This window comes from Pleurodeles waltl, chromosome 6 (assembly GCF_031143425.1).
Source record: "Pleurodeles waltl isolate 20211129_DDA chromosome 6, aPleWal1.hap1.20221129, whole genome shotgun sequence".
NCBI lineage: Eukaryota > Metazoa > Chordata > Amphibia > Caudata > Salamandridae > Pleurodeles > Pleurodeles waltl.
The window spans coordinates 1,577,955,669-1,577,979,979 of NC_090445.1; the positions used below are offsets into that span (position 1 = coordinate 1,577,955,669).

Below are 24,311 nucleotides of genomic sequence, written 5' to 3' on the forward strand. Positions count from 1 at the left end.
AAACCTATGAAACTCCTGCTTGAGATTTATAGACATAAATCTATATGGATAATGCTAAGGAAATTCCCTGGTTGGCTTATGTAAGAAAGGTAGCCAGTGCTTTGGGACATTTAGACATCTTCGAGGAGTTTTGTGCAATACTGCCCATCTTTTATGTGGCTGAGTATGACTTCTGATGCGCTGGTCTGAAATGGGATTGGTTCCCTTTTAAAGGGAGCTATAACTTGGCGGAACAACGCAAATTTTCAACTTTTTAAATTTTTGGTTAGTGTTGGTTTTAAATTGTTGCCTTTTATGGAACCATTATTTTGAGTAATGTGATTTTGTATGTATTTTTTTTTTCCTTTAACTGTTTTAAAAAAAACAAATCTGGGGGATATGAGGTTTGAGATTTTGTGATGTGTTGTGTATTTATATGTATTTATCTGTTTTTATGGTTGAAAACGTTCAAACCGAATAACGTTATTATTCTATTCTATATATATGATTGTGTGTGTGTTGCCCCTTTTCATTGTGACTAGAGCACCTACACATCAAGCACTGTATGTACATTACCATTCATGTGAGTGACTGGTGTTCCTGTACTCTTCATGCACTCTAATGGTGTAGTCCATATAGTACACATCTCAATAATTGGTACTGCTGCACCACCATGAACTAATACTACAATGAGCACCTGCCAATTTATGTCAACGAGGCGCCTGCATTTGGTTCATTGCTCTGTATCACTCTTTTCATCCAAGTGTCAATATACAATTGTTATCGTGCTTTAAAATAATTTGGAACAAATAGGAAAAACGTGAAACAGAAAAATTGGCTAATTGTGAGAAATGTAAATTATATGCCACAAACCGCTGGACAAAGTCACATCAGGAGGAATACATAATTTACAGTTTTGTAATCATTAAAGGAATTCAAAATTTACCAGGAAAACGAATAGGCATTTGGAACAAAACATACAAATGAATTATGGGTAAACAGAACAGAACGGTAATATGAAAAAATTAACGTACTCAATGTCTGTAGATCTGATGTGTCATTTAAAGAGCGTAAGCCTTGACTTTCAAACTTCACGAAATAAATGTTAACAAAAATGAATATATTTATACTATAATGCAGACTCTAGAAAAATAACTCCCTCATATGCAACATTTTTTCAGTCCACTGTAACGCACAACTGCACAAAGTATTTCTCACGTGTAGGAGGGTTTACCTATAGATTGGCAAGTGGATCACCCAGCTACTTTCAGAAGTGGACTCTGCAGCTTGCATTGGACTGCACTCTGAATAGTTGTCATATCATAGGCTTCTCTGCATTTGTTATACACATTTTCAGTTCATCGTATACATCACTTTTTGTCTAAGGATGTTCCATCTCCTTGTAGTTCATATCCATCTCAAGGTGTGTCATATACCAGTTATTGTGCATTGTGTGTGCTAATGTCATCTAGTTTTACTTATAGAAGTGTGATTTGATGGGCAGTGAGTAATTGTTCCCCAGGATACCCATAAAATAAATTGTGTTGAATGGTGAATTTTAATGCACATTTTTTCCAAATAAATTAGCAAAAGATTTAAGGGGTTTTTGATTGTTTTAAATTGCCTTTACAAATACTTTAATACTGCAAGGCCTTCCTCAGCACTAGCCTAACATATTGATTGTTCAAGGTAGCTAATAAATTCACAAGTACATATTGACCAGTTTGTACCATACCCCGCTTACACACTATATTGATGTACTTTAGTTGTTCCTATTCCCACTTTACATGCCACATGCTCCTCATTTTCTGTCATTGAATCCAAGCTTTTCACATTGTCTGCCCTATAAAGATCTTTGTATGACATGTTTAAGTAGTTCAATGTCTACTCATGTCCTGAAGCTCTTGTATACTCGTATGGAAATGGTTCTTATGATGTCTTGCAATATAGTCAAGCTCCTCACCGTATTTATCTATGTGTTTTTAAATTTGAGTATTTGTGCGTCCATTGTTACTGAGCTGTATTTCAATATAGATACGCTCCTCACTTTGTCTATTTATACCCCAACTCTTCACAGTGCTTAGCACTTTTTGCTAAGTTCACGATTCTGTATCTATAAATAGCTAAGTCTCCTTATTGTCTATGTTGCCGAGGCCCCCACTGGCTCTTCAAATGGCCAATCACCTTACATTCTATTTTTACTCAATATACCTTAATCTTATCATGTTGAAATGATCAAGTTTCTAATTTTTACTGTTCACGCACCACAAGCTCTTAAGATTATGGGGGTCATTCCTACATTGGCGGGCGGCGGTCGCCGCCCGCCAAGCGGGAACCGCCGAATGACCGCACCCACCGCGGTCAAAAGACCGCGGCGGCCATTCTGGCTTTCCCGCTGGGCCAGCGGGCGACCGCCAGAAGGCCGCCCGCCGGCCCAGCGGGAAACCCCCTTCTACGAGGATGCCAGCTCCGAATGGAGCCGGCGGAGTCGAAGGGGTGCGACGGGTGCAGTGGCACCCGTCGCGATTTTCAGTGTCTGCTTTGCAGACACTGAAAATCTTAGTGGGGCCCTGTTAGGGGGCCCCACGACACCCGTTACCGCCATCCTGTTCCTGGCAGTGAAAACCGCCAGGAACAGGATGGCGGTAAGGGGGTCGGAATCCCCATGGCGGCGCTGCAAGCAGCGCCGCCATGGAGGATTCCCTGGGCCAGGGGTAAACCGGCGGGAATCCGCCGGTTGCCCTTTTCTGACCGCAGCTTTACCGCCGCGGTCAGAATGGCCAAGGAAGCACCGCCAGCCTGTTGGCGGTGCTTCCGTCATTTTAGCCCTGGCGGTCACCGACCGCCAGGGTTAGAATGACCCCCTATATGTACGTTCTCAAGCTGCATGTCCATATATCCAAGTTTTTCACTCTATTTGAATGCAGTTTCTAACTTTACACATTGCATGTCTGTGCCCCTCAACACATTATAGGCCTGATTATGACTTTGGCAGATGGTTTTACCAGTCCGTGAACTTCCGACGGGGAGGTTGCTGCCTTTAAGAGTTTCCCGCTAGGTTGGGGGGCAGCCCAGCCCTGATAGATTAGGACCACCACAACTGCCAGACCTCCAGGATCTCTGATCCTGGCAGTGCTGGCGGTCCGACCGCAGTTCGACCGCTGTGGTCATAATATGGTGCTCAGACCGCTGCATTGATGGCAAATAAACTGACTTTCGCGAATCTGCCGGTCATGAGACCACCAGGTTCGTAGTGATGCCTTATGTCTTTAATGTGTCAAGTGCCTCAGTCTACAAAGCTTCTCGAAGACTGTGTATGTGCTCTAGTTGTTCATTGTCTGCCTACAGAGCTAAGATTCCCAATTCCTCTGTGTCTATCTTTGTGGTCCAAGCTATGCACGTTGCATGTCTATGCATGTCATGTTTAATTTAATATGTCATATTAATTTCAATATGTCACAGCCACATTAAAATCTCCTTTATTCATTTTAACATGCTTCACATTCATTTCAATATGGTCTATGTTCATCAGAAATTATGACATATTAATTTTAGCATGTCTTATGTATTTTAATGTGCGTCATATTCATCTCATTGCATGCCTTATTCATTTATTTCATATTCCTTTAATTCCTGGTTATAATTATTAAGACTTTTTATGTTCATTTCATTTTATAATCATTATTTCAGCTAATTAGCCACAAAATAATAAAAATATAAAAGCAGCCATAAAACTTTAACAATAACAAGTTCATCTACAATCCAGGAAATACATGTATTAAAAAATCCAATAAAACCATGACAAATAAGCAGTGGAAAAACAGGTTAAAAAATATAAAATACAAATCTAGAAACAGGGGGGGCACCCCACTACATCAAAAAGACACTTTGTTTTGTCTGAGCCATGATATAAACATCAAAAGCCTAGAGATCGCAAAGACACCCAGTTGGCTAGTTTGTTCTTCTTAAGATTCTAAAGGCTGGCCTAAGGTTTCTGAGGCCTAAATTGTGACATACCAGAAAAATCCACTTTTTCCTATATCCTTGATAGGTTGGACAGAAACGAATGACATGCACTGACGATTCTACCTCCTCTTGGAAAAAGCGGCAAGTTCTAATGGGGTCAGGGCCTCCAAGGTTCCATGTTGCTGTAAATGAACGCAGGGAAAGAATGCTCAGGCTTAATTTAATGTAAAGAGATTTTGCACCTGGTGTTTTAATATCATCCAAAAAGGGTTCCAGCAGATAATCATCTTTTAAACCCCAAAAGGAGGCAGTAAAATGGCCAGAACTACAAGATCTTAAATGTTGGTAGTCGGTAAAGTGTCACAAAGCGACTAATGCAGCATCTGATGGAGAAAGTCAGAGGTTCTCAAACCCAATATGCCATTAGAAAAGCTTACCCCCTCCCAGTCATGGGATCTTACTGGTGCCAGGCAGCCCCATTACTTCTTCTGAAGCTCTCCAAATATATGTGAGGCTGACCACAACCTCTTCCAATACAACAGGGTTTTAGACTATCTACATCACTAATTCATTTAAAACCATGGTCTAGCTGCAGTGGGCACAATGGAGTACTTGCGGGTAAAGTACAGAAGTCCTTCATAAAATTATTCTCCACTTGTTTGAGGGGCCTTGTGTCTTGATGACCTCACAGTTCACCACCATAGAGAGAAGCCCCCAAAGCCTAGCACTTATAGATCTCTATAGTTGGTGAAATTGGATGGGAAGGAGAATTATGTTGTCCCCTCAAGATACCCCCAGAGTATTGCTCCAGCTTAGGCCTGTGTTTATCGTCATAAGGTCACCAATCAAATTTTGCTGAGACGGTAACCCCCAAGTAATCAAATCACTATATTCAAGCTAGCATTTCACGATTAAGGGTTGAGTTAGGTTGAGAGGTTCGGCAAGGATTAAAGGCAATGTATTTTGTCTTACCAAGGTTGACCTCCAAACCCCGCTGTTCAGAGAAGGTCCAAAGCAATCTGAAAGCTTTTGTATGTCCATAGTAGACTTGGAAACCAACAGGGTATCATCGCAAATAGAAGAGCAGGGATCTTAGTACCAGCCAAGCATGGAGCACCACCCTCACACTTCTCCAAATGGGTCACAAGGTCACTGATGTAAAGGAGGAAGAGCATGGGGGCCAGCACACACCCTTGGCTCAACCCTCTATTAATGAGGATTGTATCCATAAGCACTCCATGGGTCCACATCTTACCTGGACTAATTCTTAATGTGCAATGCAAAAATAATTTTTAGATAATAAGCAGGAACACCCAACTCCTTCAACACCCTCCAAAGAGACTCTCTGGGGACAAGGTCAAAAGTGGAATGAGATTCCCAAAGATTACACAAAAGCCACTGCCCCTCAGAGACACATACTTCCAAAACAACAGCTGTAGGCACAATACCTGCTCAATTGTGCCTACGCCCTCTCGAAAGCCAGCTTCCAGTGTAGTTAAAACATGCGAATCAACCATCCACTTATTCAGTCTGTTCAGGATTATGTAATAAAACTATTTTTGTGCATTATCAGTTAAGCTAATTGGCCTGTAATTGTCAGGTAGAGATTGACATCCCTTCCTGAAGATGGGAAAGATCTTCGCCCTGGTCCAGGAGGGAGGCATTAGTGCACCAGCCAATAAGGTATTACAAAAATGAACAAAATAAGGGCACCACATATACTTAAATAACTTAAACAAATCACCAGGGATTTTGTCCAGCCTAGGTGTCTTATTAGGGGTGATCAAATCCAGGTCTTTAGAAATCTCTAAGTTGGATATAAAGGGTACCGGCTGTAATGCTAACCTGATGGCTGCCTTAACAACAGAATTACCACCCTTCCAGCAACATCCAAAACCACTAGACACCACCTGAGAGTGGCACTCGCCACAGGGGCCCTCAGAGTCTACTTTCAGAATGGAACAAGTAACAGCCCCTAACCCATGATCAGGGAAGAGCCAAATTTAATTCCTGGGCTGGAAGTATCATGTTATCCACCTCTGGCTCACCGATGGCGCCAACTGAATACAACTGGAAAAAGTGTTCAACCCAAGCATCTGCAGCAATATTATTGTCAAGCGGAGAATCATTACCCGGATTGCCACCTGCCACAGTGCACGAGAAGGTATGGAAATGTTTGCATTTGACAGCATCCAGCATTGTTGCCCACATAGCTCGTTCCCACTCTTTTTTCGGCCTTCTTGGTGGTGGCTTTACAGAACATCTTAGGAAACTGGATATCCTCTCTCATGCCTATTTTAATAGCCCCCATAAGGACACTTTGGATGTCCCTGCAAGATTTATAAAACCATGAGGCCTCCATGTTTACATTCAAAACATGCTTAGCCTCCTTTCTGAGCAGAACCCTGAGGGAGTCAAACATAGTATAATGAATTACACTTACTTCTGTCAAAAGATCCATACAATCCTGAAAGGCTCGGATGCCAAAGCATTCAGCCCTACTATCACAGCTGCCAGCACCTTGACCACAGTTTCTTCCGGCCCAACCACCATACTCCATTTAAGTCTCCAACAGTTATTTGTGGAACGCAGCCTTTTGTCTAAAATCTCATCTGAATTTTTTTTACAAGAGAATTATCCAGGGATGCTAGCATTAAACTCAGTGCATTATGATCACTATCCACCCTACGTACTACTTCCATATCAATCAAAAGTGGCCACATCCTTATATCCAAAAGGAGATAATCTATTAGACTAGTAAATTGCAGCCTATGGAATATGTGCCCCCTTTTGATATCGAATTTGGTTCTACCATTGCATGCCCGAAGGCCGTTGTTAAGCATAAACGCGCTAGGTTGTACTATAGCAGCAGACCACCTATTCAGAGGAGTGATTGAAACACCTGGTACTCCCCACACATTATCCTGCTCACTGCTAAGGACCTCGTGATCAGCTAACAGTGGTTCAAATTTACAATTAAAGCCCCCTGTCACAATCTTGAAGTAGTCCCTGTTTAGCTTTGAGATATGTCCATCAATTAGATTAATCATTTGCCATTTATCACCAGTACCCGCAAGTCTGCCATATATATTATACAAATAATAAACTCGGCCATCTAAAAAAGATAAGGAAACACACAAACTCTCAGAATTGCTCAGATGTAAGGCCTTGTGCGAGTTGCATAAAGAGGTATTAACCCACACTATTAGTCCCGCCGAGGGCAGCCCCTTCCCTGAAGACACAGCTGTCGTGAAAAAAGTTACAAACCCTGCAAAATAATATAGGGCAGGTGCCCAGGTTTCCTGGAACAAGCAGATATCAAAGGAGTCTATAAATGAGCCTCCAGAGCAGTCAAGCCAACTTGGGTGCTATCCCAGCAATGTTCCGGGACATTAATTTAGTAATATCAAAAGAGCAGTAAACCGGAGTGCCTGGCCTAGAGAGCTCTGGAGATGCCAATATAGCTGGTAATGGACCATCAACCCTAAGGGGGATCTAGATTCACCAGAGCACTCATCTACGAGGCTAGGGGCATTATTGGGACAGGGAACAATTTCCACTGGGTCAGATGGAAAGGTTGCTGCCCCCAAAATCCCAACTCCCTCTAAGGGGCAGGGTGCATTGTTGTTGTTGACAAGCATTTTGGGTCACTCAGGATCATATAGGTCAGCTAGGGGCTGAAATGTGTTTGAGATCCTCACTTGCGGTCTAAGAGCTCTATCTGTTGGGTTATGTGGTGGAATGTTTTGGTGGAATGTTTGACATGTGACGGTATCTAAGCAACAGGACAGAATGCAGGGAGTGGAAAGATTGAGAGCAGTGGAAGCAGTGACAGTTGCTGCTGGAGCTGCCAAGGTTGGTACAGTCTTACTTACTGAAAATAAACCTTTGAAAGAGAAAACCTGCATGGCGTCTTTTTCAGTGGCGATGAGGATGGGATACCAAGGGTAGCCAACCCTGGCAGAGTGTCAACCGTGCTGGGAAGAAGCAGATTTGGGGCGCATCGTGCCAAGAAGAAATTGTGACCTGGAAACCAAGAACTGTGGAGTGTACTGTGGTAAAGAACCTGGGAAAAACTGGACGAGTCTGGGAAGGGCTGAACATCTAAATGTAAAGCAGAAAACAAGGAGGAGCGCACTTAAGGATCCAGTCCTACAGGCTGAGGTACCGTGTAGTGAAGTCCGTAGGGTGTTTTGGTACTTTCTGTATGAGTGAACGCTAAGACAGATAAGAACTGTGCAAACTATTTGTACAATATAAGTTTTACAACAGTATTCCGGGAACGGCATGGGACGAGCGCCGGCGTATTCAAACCTACCACGAGGAACAACCGTTACGAATCCTCCTACCGCGGAGGGGCTCGTGCAGGGAAGCTGTTACTGCACGGGTTGCTCCACCGCGCATCGGAGGATCACCGCGAGATACAACTGTTGCGAAACCTCCCGCTGCAAGCGTGCTCATGCAGAGGAGCTGTCACGGCACGGGCTGCTCCACAGCGCGCATCGGGGGACGAGCGACGGAGGATGACGTTGCTGTAACTACGGCAACCAACGTAGAGACGCTCTGCGTTGCCAAGACAAGGGCAACCGCCTCTGGATAGACATACGCTGTCAATAACATTAGTAAGATTGACGTTGCCGTAACCAAGGCAACAAACATAGGGACGCTCCGCATTACTGAAACAAGGGCAACTGCCTTTGTAAAAAGGGACGAACGTTGTCAAAACAATGCTGAGGGCATCGACAAAATTAATGTGTTAGCGTTGGCAAGAGATAACATTATTGGAACTGAACGACCATCGTGAAAACGCTGCAGGTTGCTAAAATAAGTATGGACATGCATAAATAGGGAAAGGAGTAATAAACTTTATATGAATTGTTCCGGTTTGCACTGTCATAAATTTGTTTTGTTCCATTGTTATTAACACAATGCAGTCAATCACGCCTCCTCCCATGTTCTTGGCTCTACCTGGTGAACCGAATATGCCGTGGGAAGATTGGCAAGAAGCCTTCGAGACCTACTTGGAGGCTTTGGGTGGTGCTATTTTTACTGCTAAAACATAATCTGTGAGTGGAAGGCAGGAAAGTACTGAAAACATTACCATGTGACAACTTTGCTCTAAATGGGGACGGCTCTGATGAGGAGACAGAGGAGGATGATGTATATACCAGGGCCATGATAGCACTGGAAAATCATTTTAGTAAGAAAGTGAGTATTGTGGTAGAACGTCACAAATTTTTTTCTAGAGCACAAGCACCCAGTGAATCGATTGTAAGTGCTTTATGAACAGTGGCGAATACGTGCACGTTTAGGGATTTGCATGAAGAAATAATAAGGGACCAGCTAATGAACCGCACTAAAAGTTTAAAGATTCAAGAAAAACTCTTAAGCATGAAGGATCCGTCTTTGGAGGAAGCGATTGTCATTGCATGGCGCATTGAAGATACTTCAAGATATATTAAGGAATTAGGAAAAAATTATGCTGAGCAAGTGACAATGCAAGAAGTTGATAGAGTTAAGAACAGTAAGGGTGAAAGGAAAGTTGAAGGGACAAGGAGATGCTATAGATGTGGTAGTATGAGTCACATAGCCTTTTCTGGGAATTGTCCGGCGGCAAGAGTCAAATCTTTTAATTGTAACAAGGTGGGACATTTTTCAAAAATGTTTAACCAGAAGAAGAGTACAGTCAAAAAGAAAAGTATAAATTGTCTACAGAATGATTGTAATGAAGGGGAGAAAACGTCTTCAGATGAAGATGTTGACCGCATACAGGTGTTCATGTTAGGCGAAGCCGGTCTAGAAGAAGATTTGCTCGAAGATGATATTTTGTTAAATAATGATCGCTACAGACCACCTAAGTGGGACGTGAGTTTAAATGGCATACACATCACCATGTGGGCAGATTCTTGTTCCCCATACACGCTCATAGATAAGGATGCATGGGGTAAACTGGGCAAGGTGGAATTGACTGCTTCCAAAATTGCTCTGGTAGGGTATGGGGGTAGCAAGATACTGGTTATGGGGTGTTTCCATGGGATGGTAAGTTTTAAACAGAGGAAAGTCAAGTGTTGTGTGTATGTGGTGGAAACTGGGAAGTGTTTGCTGGGGTGGAAAGAGCAAAGGGCATTAGGTATTATATTGAACCCTAATACTAAGGAACAAGTGTTGACTGTGTTACATGATGAATCTAAAGCAAAGAGGTGGGAAGTAGAATTTCCAAGGTTGTTTGGAGGAAAACTAGGTTGTTTGGAGAAGTTTCAAAATAGGATCATCTTAAAGGAAGGTGCTGTACCCAAAGTACATAAAGTGAGAGGGGTACCATTGGTGTTAAGAGATGCGCTGAAAGTTGAACTGTCAAGATTGCTGCAGTTGGGAGTGATAGAGGCGGTGGAATCATCAGAAAGGTTGAGTCCGGTGGTGTTGGCTTGGAAACCCAACGGTAAGATTAGAATGTGTGTGGATTTGAGGGATTTAAACAAGGAGATATGGGTTGATAGACATCCTATCCTCAACATAAATGAGTTGTTGACCAGCATTCAAGGTGGTAAGGTGTTTTCCACACTGGATTTATCCAATGCATATCATCAAATTGTACTGCATCCTGAGTCAAGGCATCTCACCTCTTTTATTACACCTGAAGGGGCATTTAGATTTGTGCGAATGCCATTTGGGTTGACATCTGCTTCAGCAGTGTTCCAGAGGGTGATGCAGAGTTTATTGGGAGCGGTTAAGATTGTGAAATTCTTTCAAGATTATGTTTTAGTATGGGCAGAGAATGTGGAGGAACATAACGATGTGTTAAGAAGGGTATGTTCGATCCTGGAGGAGGCGGGCCTGACGTTTAAGATGAATAAGTGCAATTTTTAGTGCAGTACAGTAGAATACCTGGGTCATACAGTGTCTGGTGATGGGATTAAGCCGAGAGTTGGACTAATGGAAGCTATTGAAAAGGCACCCAACCCTGTGGATAAAGATCAGTTGAGATCATTTTTGGGCTTGGCTGAATATTATGCAAAATTTGTAAAGAATTTTGCTGATATTGCCCAACCTTTAAGAGCGTTAATGAAGAAAAACCAAAAGCTTGAGTGGTCTGAGAAATGCCAACAAGCATTTGATACATTAAAGTGCAACATCTTTGAGGCTGTCGAATTGAAACCATTTGTAGCGAAAAATCGTACAATTATTTCCACAGATGCGAGTATGTATGGATTGGGTGCAGTATTGATGCAAGTGAGTAAAGAGAGAGAGCATGTGATTGCGTTTGCATCAAGAACGCTTAAAGGTGCAAAAAGCACATATTCTGCAATTGAAAAAGAAGCTCTTGCTTGTTGGTGAGTGGTTCAACATTTCAGGAATTATGTTTGGGGTAGAAGGTTTGTATTACGAACCGACCATAAACCCTTGGTGGACATCTTTACAACAAAGGGTGCAAATTGAATAGCTAAATGGCTCTACAGATTGCAAGAGTATGATTTTGTAACTGAATATGTGCCGGGGATAGCAAATGTGAATGCTGACTGTCTATCTAGATTACCAATTGAAGGATTCGTGGGTGAGGAAGATGAAGAATGGTTGGTGGAGGACATACAAGCTATGGAAACAAAAGCACTAGAAGAGAGTGTATGGAAGAGGGAGATGGAAGAGGATGTGCAATTGAAATTGTTAAAGGATAATTTGAACAAACATTGGCGGGAGTTAAGAGAAGATGTGTCAACTGTGTTGTCAGATTTCAAGAATGTATGGCCGGAATTATCGGAACATAATGGTGTTTTGAGAAGAGGTGACAGAGTAATAGTACCGCGCAATTTGAGAAAGAATGTATTGGGGATTTTGCATGAGGGTCATTGTGGAATGTCAGGTATGAAGAGGAAAGCGAGAGAGGATTTTTGGTGGCCAGGCATGGATCGTGATGTTGAGAGATTTCTTAGAAATTGCGTGTGTTGTGCGTGCAGCGATAAAACACACGTTGGAAAGAGCACTCCTGTGGTCCCTATACCATTTCCTCGTGAGCCATGGCAGAAGGTGGGCATGGATGTGTGCGGTCCATTTGAATTGGATGGATGTGGTAAAACCTTTGCCATCGTGATGATGGATTACTATTCTAAATGGCCAGAGGTCAGTTTAGTGTGTGAGATCAAGTCTGGAGTGGTCATTGAATTTTGTGAAGAGGTGTGGAGGCGAGAAGGTTATCCTGAGGGGCTGGTGTCTGATAATGGTCCACAATTTACGTCTAATGAATTTAAGAACTATTTGGAGAACTGTGGGGTTAAGCATATCAAAACTGCTGTTGCACATCCCAGGGAAAATGGACTAGTGGAAAGATTTAACAGGGTGTTGGGAGAGAACATTCAGTTGGCTGTGCAAAATGGGTTGAGTTGGAAGAAGGAAATCAAGGATATGTTATGGAACTACCGCACCACTACGCATTCTCTTACCATGGAAACTCCATTTAAGTTATTGAAAGGGAGGAAACCGTGTACCTAGGCCGTGCCAGGGTGGATGGGCAAGGCTGGTAGAAAGAGAGTGAATGAAGGGAGATTGAGGATTCGTGTTGCTGAAGGGCAAGGGAGGTATGATGGCGGAGAAATGGGTGGTGTTGTGGAATTAAATCTGGTGGTTGGTGATTGGGTAAGAGCAAAGAATTGGGAGAAGTCGAAAAAAGGCTTGTCCAGGTGGTCCGTACCCAAACGCATAATGAAAGTGAGTAAATATAGTGTGGTTGTGGATGATGGAAGAAAATGGAATGTGGGTAGTGGGGTGAAATGTAATGAGTTGGAAATGAGAAAGTGGAAGAATGCTGCATGGGAGCATGGCGAGCAGGGTGAAGAGGGGAGCTAAAAACGGTGTTGGAGGAAAAGAAAAAAAAGAATGGTCAAGAGACCAGATTGTTTGAGGGACTACATTGCATAGGCAGTGTAGGCAACACATATATTATTGCTGAAGTTTTGACATTTATGTCCATGCGGCATATTTTGTTTCGGTCGATCTGTTGGGAAATCATATTTAGTGTAAATAGTTATTGTATCTTATTTGTTATTAAGTTTATTTTGTTATGTGGTGGAATGTTTTGGGGGAATGTTTGACATGTAATGGTGTCTAAGCAACAGGACGGAATGCAGGGAGTGGAAAGATTGTGAGCAGTGACAGCAGTGACAGTTGCTGCTGGAGCTGCCAGGGTTGGTACAGTCTTACTTACTGAAAATAAACCTTTGGAAGAGAAAACCTGGATGGCGTCTTTTTCACTATCGGCCCTAATCAGCAACATTTCACCAGGAGCACTACTCTTGCATTGAAGGTGTTCATTTCAATGTATGCCACATTCATTTTAATATAGTCATTTCAATTTGTCATAATTCTTTTACTGCATCCCATATCCATTTCTGTGCATGCCAATTCATTTCAGCATTGGTTATAATCATTTTAATACTTGTCACATTAATTCTAACTTGTGTCATATTCAGTTCAGCATATGTCATTTTCACACTAGTACGTTGAAGGAAAGTAAGCTACTGGTTGAGGGAGGTGAAACCCTCCTCAAGAAGCAACCACAATTCCTGTCAGGTTGAAGCTACAAGCAACCGCAAAACTAGCCTGTATTCACCCCTCTGGTAGCTCGGCACAAAGCTGTCAGACTTAACTTAGAGGGAATGTGTAAAGTATTTATGCTGTAATTAAGTGAAAAAACAGCAAACAAAAACATTCCCACATCAATTTAGAAAAACAAAATCAAATTTAACAAATTATTTGAGACCAGAACAGCAAATATCCAATCACTGGAACCAGTGATATGCAATTTTAAGGATTTCAGTGAAAAATGTGCTTAGAATCACAATGCACCAACTCTGGGTATCTGGATGTGCTGGACAAGGATAAAGTCACAAGTTCAGGCTGACCGCGATGAAGTGCGGGCCAGATACAGAAAGCAGTTGAGGCCCACTAAACAAAGTACCTTAAGTCCTGGTTGTTCAGCATTACAAGATCCCATGATGAGGATGAGTCGCTCAGCAGCGGTTCTGATGGGCGGCAGGTGGTGATGCGAGTTCTGCAACGGAGCTGCATTGCACAGTGGTCTGATGAGGCAGATGACAGGGCTTGCGAGGCAAGGCCTTGTGCCGTCATGGAGGATGCTGTCTATGAAGACTTGTGTTACGAAGACCTGCTTCGGCAATGTATCTCACAGCAGCGTGTTAGAGAAGCTTCAGGCGGTGATGCGAGGTCCTGCAGTAGGGATGCATCACACAGCTGAGGTTTTGATGAGGAGCTGCAAGTAAATGCGTTGTGCTGTGTCAGTTCTGCACAAGAGCTGGCAACGCAAGAGCATCTTCAGGCCCACTACTGAGGGTCCAGGACTAGGGTGGCACCACTTGGGGGGCAACAAGATTCACAGCAGGCAGAGTCCAGGTGCTGGCCTGGGTTCAACATGGTTGGAGCCTTTTGGTTCCTGAGACTCTAATCAGGAGGCTAGCCAACTAGCCCTTTAAGTCACTCTGGTGGTCCTGGGTTTAAGATGCAGGTCCAGTCCTTTTCACTGTGACAGCAGGATAGCAGAGTGGTAGGGCACCAAAGTAGCAGTCTTTCTTGCAGCAATCCAGCACAGCAGTCCTTCTAAGTCTTCCATAGTTCCAGAGGTGTACTGAAGATTTGGGTTTGAGGGTCCAGTATTTATATTTGGTGCCACCTTTGAAGAGAGAGAAAGTGCTAGATTTGTCTAACCCCAGAGATGTTTGGAATTTTCTTCCTCCCAGACCCTGGCCCCAGCTTGTCTGGAGGGCACAAACTACTAGTGAGTATGCTGAGGCAGAGCCTTTGTGATGTGCGAGTGTGTTAGGATGTGGATGGCGGCAGATGTGGACAGAGACAGATGCTAGCGGTCCCATATTTGAAAGGTTGACATCCCCTGGTGTGTTGCTACAGAGCCTATTTTTGCAACCTGTTGTATTATTTAACAGCACTGAGTCCTGATGATGGTCTGACGGACCTCTGACTGCCACTACAGGCCGAAACGTCGACATTACCTTCTCATTTACAAGCTGAATTGAAAATCCATGATATTGCTTGAACTGGGACTGAAAACCAGGCAATTATTGTGCAGAACTGTGTCATAAGGAGGGTTATAACCCCTTTCTGGATCTGCAGTTGGGATTCAATCTTATGATCTAGAGGGGTTATAAAGAGTGTTGCTGTTTATGAGAGGGACATTCATTGGAATTGTTGTATATTTTTTGGAACTTCCTGAATGCTATTGAGTATTACTTTGGATTTTAACAGTAAAGATTTGTCTTATTCATTAATTGAAGACTGGATCACATGCACGCATAATATATCTAAATAATTCCCCTATGAGCATTTTTATGTGAGACAATGTCTGTATCCAGTTCCTAGGGGAATACTGGGTTACCCCTAAGTGTGTTCATTAACTTTCTAAAAGTGGCATTGTCAGAATTGTGACTTAGAATCTGACTTTACCATTAAGGAGGGCTTTAAATTACAATTCTTTAGAGACCAAATTCAACTTTCCTACTTGCTGTCAGTTTAAAGTTATCACTTATTAAATGTAATAAGGTGACTCAATGTTATCCAATGGAAGAGGCAGGCCTTGCAGTAATGAAAAACAAATTTAAGAGTTGTTTACTACCGGGACATCTAAAACTTAAAAGTCCATATCGAACTTTTTAAATACATTGCACCCTAACCTGTGGGCTATTTTTGGGTTACTTATATATATTACAAAGGAAGGTTTAGACCTGGCAATAGGTTTATATTGCGAAGTCGAAATGGCAGTTAAAACATCACACACAGGCTGCAATGGCAGGCCTGAGACATATTTAGGAGGTTACTTAAGTAGGTGGCACAAGAGTGCTGCAGGCCCAGTAGTAGCATTTAATTTATAGGCCCTGGGTACATGTAGTACCACTTTACTAGTGGCTTACAAGTACTTTAAATGTACACTTGAGTGTAGGCCGATGTTGCCATGTTTTAGGGAAGAAGCATAGGTGCTTTTACCCTTGATAGCAGTGGTTACCTGCTAAGAGTCCGAGGGCTAACAAAAATGAGATCATCAAAAATGGGGGAGCAACATAAAATGTGTGGGGAGACACCACTATAAGCATGACAGGACTACCATGTTCCCTCCCAGCTGAAATTTGTGAAAACTACTCAACCTCCTGGGAATTCTCATCAGTATGGCAGAAGAACCTGGAGAGACCATCAACATTGGCGTGTTCTGACCCAGGACGGCATTTCAAAGTAAAGTCCATTCCATGTAGGGAGATGGACCACCCAATACCTTGGGATTTTCACTCCTCATTTGCATGAGCCATATGAGGGCCTATGGTCCGTTTGAATCAGGAGGTGAGTCCCATACAAGCATGGTCTCAGCTTCTTCAGTGCCCAGATCACAGCAAAGGCTCCCTCTCAAAAACGCTCCACCTCTGTTCCCAGGTAAGTAACCTCCTGCTAATGAAAACTACTGGTTGGTCCAGGTCCTTTTCATATAACCCTACTAAGACAGCCCCTATCCCAAGCTCTGATTCGTCCATGTGCACAATGAATCCTTGGAGAAGTCAGAAGCCTAGAGAACAGGTGATCTACACATGCCCTCCTTGAGGATGTGAAGGGCTTTCTGACCGACCTCGGTCCAGATCACCTTTTTGGGCTGCTTCTCTATTAATGTAAAAATGTGTCTTATCCATTTCAACATGTGTCTTACTCATTTCAGTGTGTATAATTTTAGTTTTAGTCTGTGTCACATTTGTTTAAATGTTAGCATAATCAGTCTGTGTGTCATCCAATAAGTTATAATTGTTCATTCTTTTTATTATTATGTGCTTAGTAATGCTGACAACAAATCAGCACTTTAGTGATGATGGATGGGAGGCTATGTAGTTGAATGACTTTAAAGTAGCCGATAGTGTTAGGCAAACACACCGCTTTGAATCTGTTTTGCCAACTGTGCTCTGTCCTGCAGCGTGGACCTTGTCAACCTCTTCAGGATGTTCTGCTGAAGATCTCTCACACAGACATATCCCAGTTGAGACTTAGAGAACACCCAGTTTTAGGCTACCCAACAGATACTGCCAATCAGCACAGTAAAAACAGTTCTTATAACATGTACAAAAACCGAGGTCCATAATCTATAATAAGGTCTTCATATGATTGTCAAACAGTGCTCTCTACTCAGCAACATTGCTTTTCCCCATTATTCTAAACACTCCTTCAATTAGTCATCCTTAAACAGAACACACCACCATACCATTCGCCATAAACATTTCCCAGATACATTTTTGAAAACACTTTACCTTCATATCAATCTACACAATCACTCCTACACCAAACATTAACATATTATTTACTAATCTCACACAGTCGATCAAACATCAGGCACAATTGATGGTCTTCACAATGTAACAAATGGAGCCTATAGAAAGTATGCATCTCGATTCCATGGATATTTCCCTAGCACTATACAAATACTAACAACACTACTACACTATGCACATCGTATTCTTTTCAATGAATTGTGTTCATTTCAACAGGGTTATATTAATTTCAATGTGTCAAATATATTAGAGCAACCCGTTTCCCTCTTGATGAGTGTCATAAACATCACTGAGTGTCATAATCATTTCAACATATGTCATTTTCATTTTAGCGAGGGCATGTTAAGTTTGCTGTTTGTGATACTCATTTCAGTATGTCTTTTTTTTAGTTTTGCATATATGTTAATCATATTTTTTCTGAGTAGCATAGTAATTCTAGCATACATCACATCAATTCAGAAATATGTCTATAGTAATTTGCTAGGTGCTGTATTTGTTGAGATATGTGTTACATTCATTCTGCATGTGTTCCATTCATTTTGCTGAGTTGCTTAACCTTATGGGATGCAGTTCTGTAACAAATGCGTCAATACCTTTAGATTGTGCCATTTTATGAATCATTTTAGTTGAAACAATTGAAGACAAAAATAAGAAATTCCTCTTTGAACATCTACCATCACAAACCTTTACCTTGCACCTTGATGGGGAGGGTAAATCTCCTTCATTAAGCAGAATGGGTTGCGTGGAGTGTAGATTATGACACATGTTCCAATGCTTTTGCACTGCAGAACAAAGGAAGGCAGGCAGCAAGAGAGCTATTGTAATAAGCATCCACTTAAACTCCTTTGAAGTCAGCAGAGTGTGTCAAAGAGGCGCACGAGGTGTGACAGTCTGTTTCATATGTAAGATTTCAATTTCCTAAGTGCAGAGCCACCTTACCTTATGCCATCTTCATTTGAAAAAGGTATTGTCGAGATGGCAATCCAGGTGACATGCATATGCATGGACTTTACAGTTGTGCCTTGCAGTCACAGGGCAATATTTACTAAATATGAGTGCATTATTGCGTTGTGTCAAGGGTATAAAATTGTGCAGCACTCTAAAAAATTGTGCAACACCCTATTTACAAAGACCGCAAAAATAGCCACATTTTGGAGAAGTGAGACATTGTGCTATTGGGCAAGGAAAGAAGGCTGTGTGATGCATGAGTTCTGTTTTGAAGAGCACTCTCTAGTACAAATACCTATAACTGCCCATGGGTAAGTTGTGCCATACATGTATCATTGCAGAGAAATACACTTTGCACCAGAAAATATTATTCAATGTTTTACTTGGTCATTGTTTGCACTCAGGTTAATTTGTTGTAAGGATCTCATGCAAAGTCAGATCACTCTAGCTTGGTAGTTCTGGCTTTGTGCAACAACCTAGTCTTGACTGTGCTGTTCCCACCCTGTAACACCCATTTTGCATACATTATTAGGAGCTGGCTTTCAGGACTTCTACTTCAGGACAGTACTCACATCACCTTTCACCACAAAATATATTTTACACTTGAAGTTCATTAACGCTTCAATTTTCGCTACTTTGTGTATCTCCATCTATGTGCAGGTGGAGTAGTACGCTAAAAGTGGGCCAGTGTGAGTGACAGACTTCAGCCCCACCACTGCCAGAGTGGTCTTTGCCCCACCACACTACTGTAGCACATGAATGGCTGATACTTGATGTCTATTTTACAAAACTACAATGATCCATCCAGAGAAAAACTCTTATCAATGACATTCCAGTGATAGTCAATACACAATAACAATAATATTCCAAACATGCAGCATAAACACACAAAAAATTAAGAATACATCAATTACTCCATATAGAAAAACATACACTTTTAATAATTCACTACATATTTATAGAACATCCTACCATATCAAAACAGAAAAAAGGACAGAAAAAGTGCAAAAGTAAAGTGCTCATGATTAGAAACACAGAAATCGACACCCAATCTCCCACATATCCAGTAACACATTGAATTTAAGAAGCCTGTTGGTTGGCCATTTCCACAATTAAGTCAAAACTCCTTTTCGTCCGGGTTATATTCCCCAATTTTGTCCTCCACTTGATTCTGTAAACCAATCCAGGCTAAAACATTATCGGCGATGTTTCAACCCAATAGTAACACTAGGGCCAATTCCGGGCTCCAAAAAGGGTCTTCCTCAGGACTCAAAGTAGGGAACATCTACAATCAAGACAAGGACAGGGCTTTTCAGGAAGCAATATATTGATTGAAGAGTATCTGATTTGGCGAGTTTATTTCTCCAGATTTGAGGAAACTTGGGGATCTGACTGAAAAGGTGTATATTGGAAGTTGGAGCTGATTGTTTCTTATAGGTGAGTAATGATGTAGAATACATGCAGCATAGAATTAGCAGTATAGTGACACAATATTAAGGTTGGACATTTTTGTCCTTGTCGTGATTTTAGATGTTCCCTACTATGAGTCCTGAGGAAGATAAGTTTTGGAGCCCAGAATTGGCCCTAGTGTTACTATTGGGTCGAAACATCGACGATAATGTTTTAGCCTGGATTGGTTTACGAAATCAAGTGGCGGACAAAATTGGGGAATATAACCCGGACGAAAAGGAGTTTTGACTTCATTGTGGAAATGGTCAACCAACAGGCTTCTTAAATTCAATGTGTTAGTGTATATGTGGGAGATTGGTTGTCAATTTCTGTGTTTCTAATCACGAGCACTTTACTTTTGCACTTTTTCTGTCCTTTTTTTCTGTTTTGATATGGTAGGATGTTCTATAAATATATAGTGAATTATTGAAAGTGTATATTTTTCTATGTGGATTAATTGATGTATTCTTAATTTTTTTTGTGTTTATGCTGCATGTTTGGACTATTATTGTTATTGTGTATAGACTATAACTGGAATGCCATTGCTGAGCGTTTTTCTCCAGATGGATCAATGTAGTTTTGTAATATGATTAACCCAGGCCCTTCGGATTTCTATTGGGTTACCCTGTGTGGATTGCAATAGATACTCAATGTCTGTCAGCCTCTGGGTGGCAAGACTGTTGTGTTTATATTTCTTTAACTGGTAGAAATGGACACAAGAACTCCACCCTCTTCACTGGCTAAATGCAATAAGAATACACTAATAAATCTGTCAGCTTGAAGCTGCTGAAACTGAGTTAGCGTACGTGTTAATCCATAAGGTTGGCAAGCATGACTGCATAGATCTAATTGCAGTGGCTGTGACAGGTCACCCACAGTGGCAGCATTTTTGGTAATAGACAAAATCCATTGTGGTAAGCAGGTGACCAAAATCTAAAAATAATGGTGCCACCACCAAACTCATGGAGAAATGCTGTTGCAATGAACCAAAGAGAAAACACATTAATAAGCCACCATCAACTGTGTGCTGTGCGTATTCAAAAAAGCCTACTTTATATCTACTTTACACTCAGCAGCTCAAAAATGTAGATATGTCTCTGTCCATTGAATGTTTTCAAAACATATGAAACATGAAAATAGGATTTGACAAACAAATAAACAATAAGAGGTGAACCAGTAGCTCTGGCAGAGAAGTGAACTCTTTTTTTGGCGACTTTGCCCACGTTATCAGGAGAAGAAACCTATCACTCACAGTGCAAGAGAGCCAATGGATGATGTATGCTGTGGTTGGCGGTATAAAAAATGTGAATGATGCTTGAACAGACCAATGGATGGGGAAAGCGGCAAAGAAGAGATGCTGCGTAATTATTGTGATTGTTTATTAACTACGTGTCTTAGCCGGACCTCAAAGCCGCGGCCTACAGAACAGCAATGACCACAACTGGGACCATTGTTTTATTTTATGCACCACTAATATTTACTTTGGCAACAGCTGCTCGGCTTGCCATGTCACTAAAGCACCATGAGTGTGCATTGTGAGCTTCGTAAGCAGGCCCAAGCAGAGGCACGGAATGTTTAGTAATCAGCAGGTCTGCAGCGCCTGATGTACAGCGCTGGGAAGCCCTTCCTAGATGGTGCGAGGGGAGGGCTTCCTTTGCCGCTTCCACCCCCTCTCCTCGAAGAGGCGGGCCCTCCTCGACTCAGCAGCAAACAAAACCCCGAGGCTGACACGGCTTGTCCAGACTTCCTGTATCAATGAATAAAAAAACCCTGCCCCACAGCACAGGAGAGCACACATAGCAGGAGGCAGCTCTCGCATCCTCCACGTGAGGGCTTGCAGGAGTGTACCTCTGCTAGGAGGGGGGAGTCGGGGTGCTGAGGAGAGAGGGCAACCAGGGAAAGAGACATTACTTGAAGGGGAGACGGAACACCCAAGAGATAATAAACTGCAGAGTGAGACACCCAGAAAGGAAAGAGACCTTGCACAACGTGAGAGTACCGACAGAGTGAGACATCCATTAGTAAAGAGACTGCTGCTGCCTGCAGAGAGCGACACAACGTTAGAGTACCGGCAGAGCGAGACGCCCATAAGTAGAGTCTGCTGCTGCCCGCAGAGAGCGGCAGAACGTGAGAGTTTCTACAGAGTGGGATTCCCAGGAGGAGAGCCTTCTGCCAGCACAGTGACATTGAATGTGCGAGAGTGACTACTGCCAGCAGAGTGAAACAACCAGGTGAACTGAGCGTGCTGCATGCAAAAGGGAGACGAAAGTCCTGCTGCCCCAGGAATTTGTGGTGAGCTTTTTTAAAAAATTCTCCCAACTTCATTTTACAGGTTCCCACAGTGTCAGGCTGAAAACTCTGGTGTTATTATTTGTCTATTCATGATGTATACACTGCTTTTAATGGAAACAAATAACTGTTCACTTGCTAGAGGAAAATGCCATTAGAACGAGAAAAAGGACATTGCATTCTGGGACTTGCAGTTTAATTCTCAACTGTAAGTATGGCTTTAAAAATCCCTTTTACGTCAAGAATTGTAAAAGCCAGGACTGGCCGAAGGTGTTTCGGATATCACTAGGCAGGTGTGACTGCTACTGGTGTGACCTCAGTCGCTCGTGGTTTCAGTCATACTCTGCCACGCACTGGAGACTCACTCACACTCTGCCAGTCCCCGTGCGGGGTAAGCTATATCTGGGCTAGCCCATGGGAGGTCCTCTTAGTTCCTACGTATGTCCAGCCACTCTGGACTTATCGATCTCAGTTACGCGTCTCCACCTATTTAACTCAAACTCTTAGTGTCGCCTGGGGATTCGGTGTCACTAACACGGAACTGAGTTCCGAGTACCTCCACTTCTTTAATATGAAAGGGAGAGTACCTGCACTTCTCAGCACTTTTGCAATACATTATAATGGATGAGTACGGGCACTTCTCAGGAGCAAACAGGTACTCTAGATAGAGTACTTACACTTCTATATTTCCATTTAAAGCACTGGCGGTCACTGTGCTAGTCACACATCTACGCCCCTCACGTTGTATCGCATCGTACCAGGAAACCACCCCGCCCTCCATAACCCCACGGAATTTGATTTCATATTAGTCCACTTGGGATGGGTAGTCAGTCTTTTCAATTTACCGGCTTCTGGGGTTAGACCACGTCTGCCTGCTCCCACAGGGTTCAGTCAATCTGTCATCACCTGGGGTTTGGCCGCCTTGTGCCACCCTCTTAAATTGTAATCCCTCTGTGCCGGCCCTCCAGGCTTGGGTGATAATTTTCCAAATCTCCGTGTAAAGTCATTTATATTCGCGTGGGGTATCAGCCACTCTCTGGCAGTCCTCTGGGGGTCTTGTCACACCGCTATTCATTTGCGGCCCGGTCACATTCTTTAAAACTTCTGTAGGTTCAGTTTTACTTGGCTAGTCCCCCCGAGGCCCAGACACATCTCTCACCCACCGGGAATAGAACTGTATGGTGTCAGTTCCCCTATGATACTGCTATGGTTTGATGCACTGCAGCCGTCCCCTCTAATTTGTAGCCTTTCCCTCTAGTTGTTAAAACACTGCTTGTACGAGCCTTTTCACTCTCTCACTGTGCCAGTCACTTGTGGCTAATGCATAGCACTGAAGACATCCTTGCACCCAGACCTATGGCATAGGGATTCACCTCTCAGACCATGTGGCTCCTCAGACTGGCTCAGGGATACATATCCTGTCATCTCTGGAACTGTGCGGCTCAGGGATACAGAGCCTGTCACCTCAAGGACTGGGTGGCTCTAGGACACAGTGCATGTCATTCCTAGGATTGTGTGGCTCAGGGATACAGAGCATGTAGTCTATAGGACTGTGTGGCTCAGGGATGCAGAGCTTGTCATCTCTAGCACTGTGTGGCTCAGGGATGCAGAGCTTGTCACCTCTAGGACTGTGTGGCTCAGGGATTCAGAGCTTGTCATCTCTAGCACTGTGTGGCTCAGGGATGCAGAGCTTGTCATCTCTAGGACTGTGTGGCTCAGGAATACAGAACTATAATCTCTAGAACTGTGTGGCTCAAGGATGCAGAACCTGTCATCTCTAGGACTATGTAGCTCAGGGATGCAGAACTGTAATCTCTAGAACTGTGTGGCTGATGGATGCAGAACCTATCATCTCTGGGACTGTTGTGGCTGAGGGATGAAGAACCTGTCATCTCTAGGACTTTGTGGTTCAGGGATACAGAACCTGTAATTTCTAGGACTGTGTGGCTCAGGTATGCAAAGGTGTTCATCTCTAGGACTGTGTGGCTCATGAAATATCATTATTATACCTAATTATTACATCCCTTTAACCTTTGTTTTTTCCAGTGAATATGAAAATATATGTGTGTGTGTGTGTATATATATATATGTATATTTTATAGTAACTATAACTCACACCTTTACTATGCACTGCTTACATGCTTTCATATTACATCACTAATGATATGTGAAATCATAGCTTTCATATCAACACTTATAACATCTCAAATTAGATAATTTGTGAGAACACAGTACTTCACAAAGACATGGGTTATAGTTTTGCAATGTGGCTAGCGAGTTGACAACACTGTGTTCAGAGGTGCACAAGTTATAGTAATTTGAAGCTGGTGCGTAAATTATACATTTAACGTGTAACTTTAA

The 24,311-nt window shown here is 42.6% G+C and overlaps 1 protein-coding gene across 1 annotated transcript in view; it reads left to right on the forward strand.

Moving 5' to 3' along the window:
* The first annotated feature begins 21,824 nt into the window (after positions 1 to 21,824).
* LOC138301163 (uncharacterized) overlaps positions 21,825 to 24,311 on the forward strand; it is a 377,689-nt gene continuing 375,202 nt past the window's right edge. The window contains exon 1 of the mRNA XM_069241353.1: positions 21,825 to 21,953. The gene's annotated coding sequence lies outside the window, so the exon portion shown is untranslated. The remainder of the gene's footprint in view (positions 21,954 to 24,311) is intronic.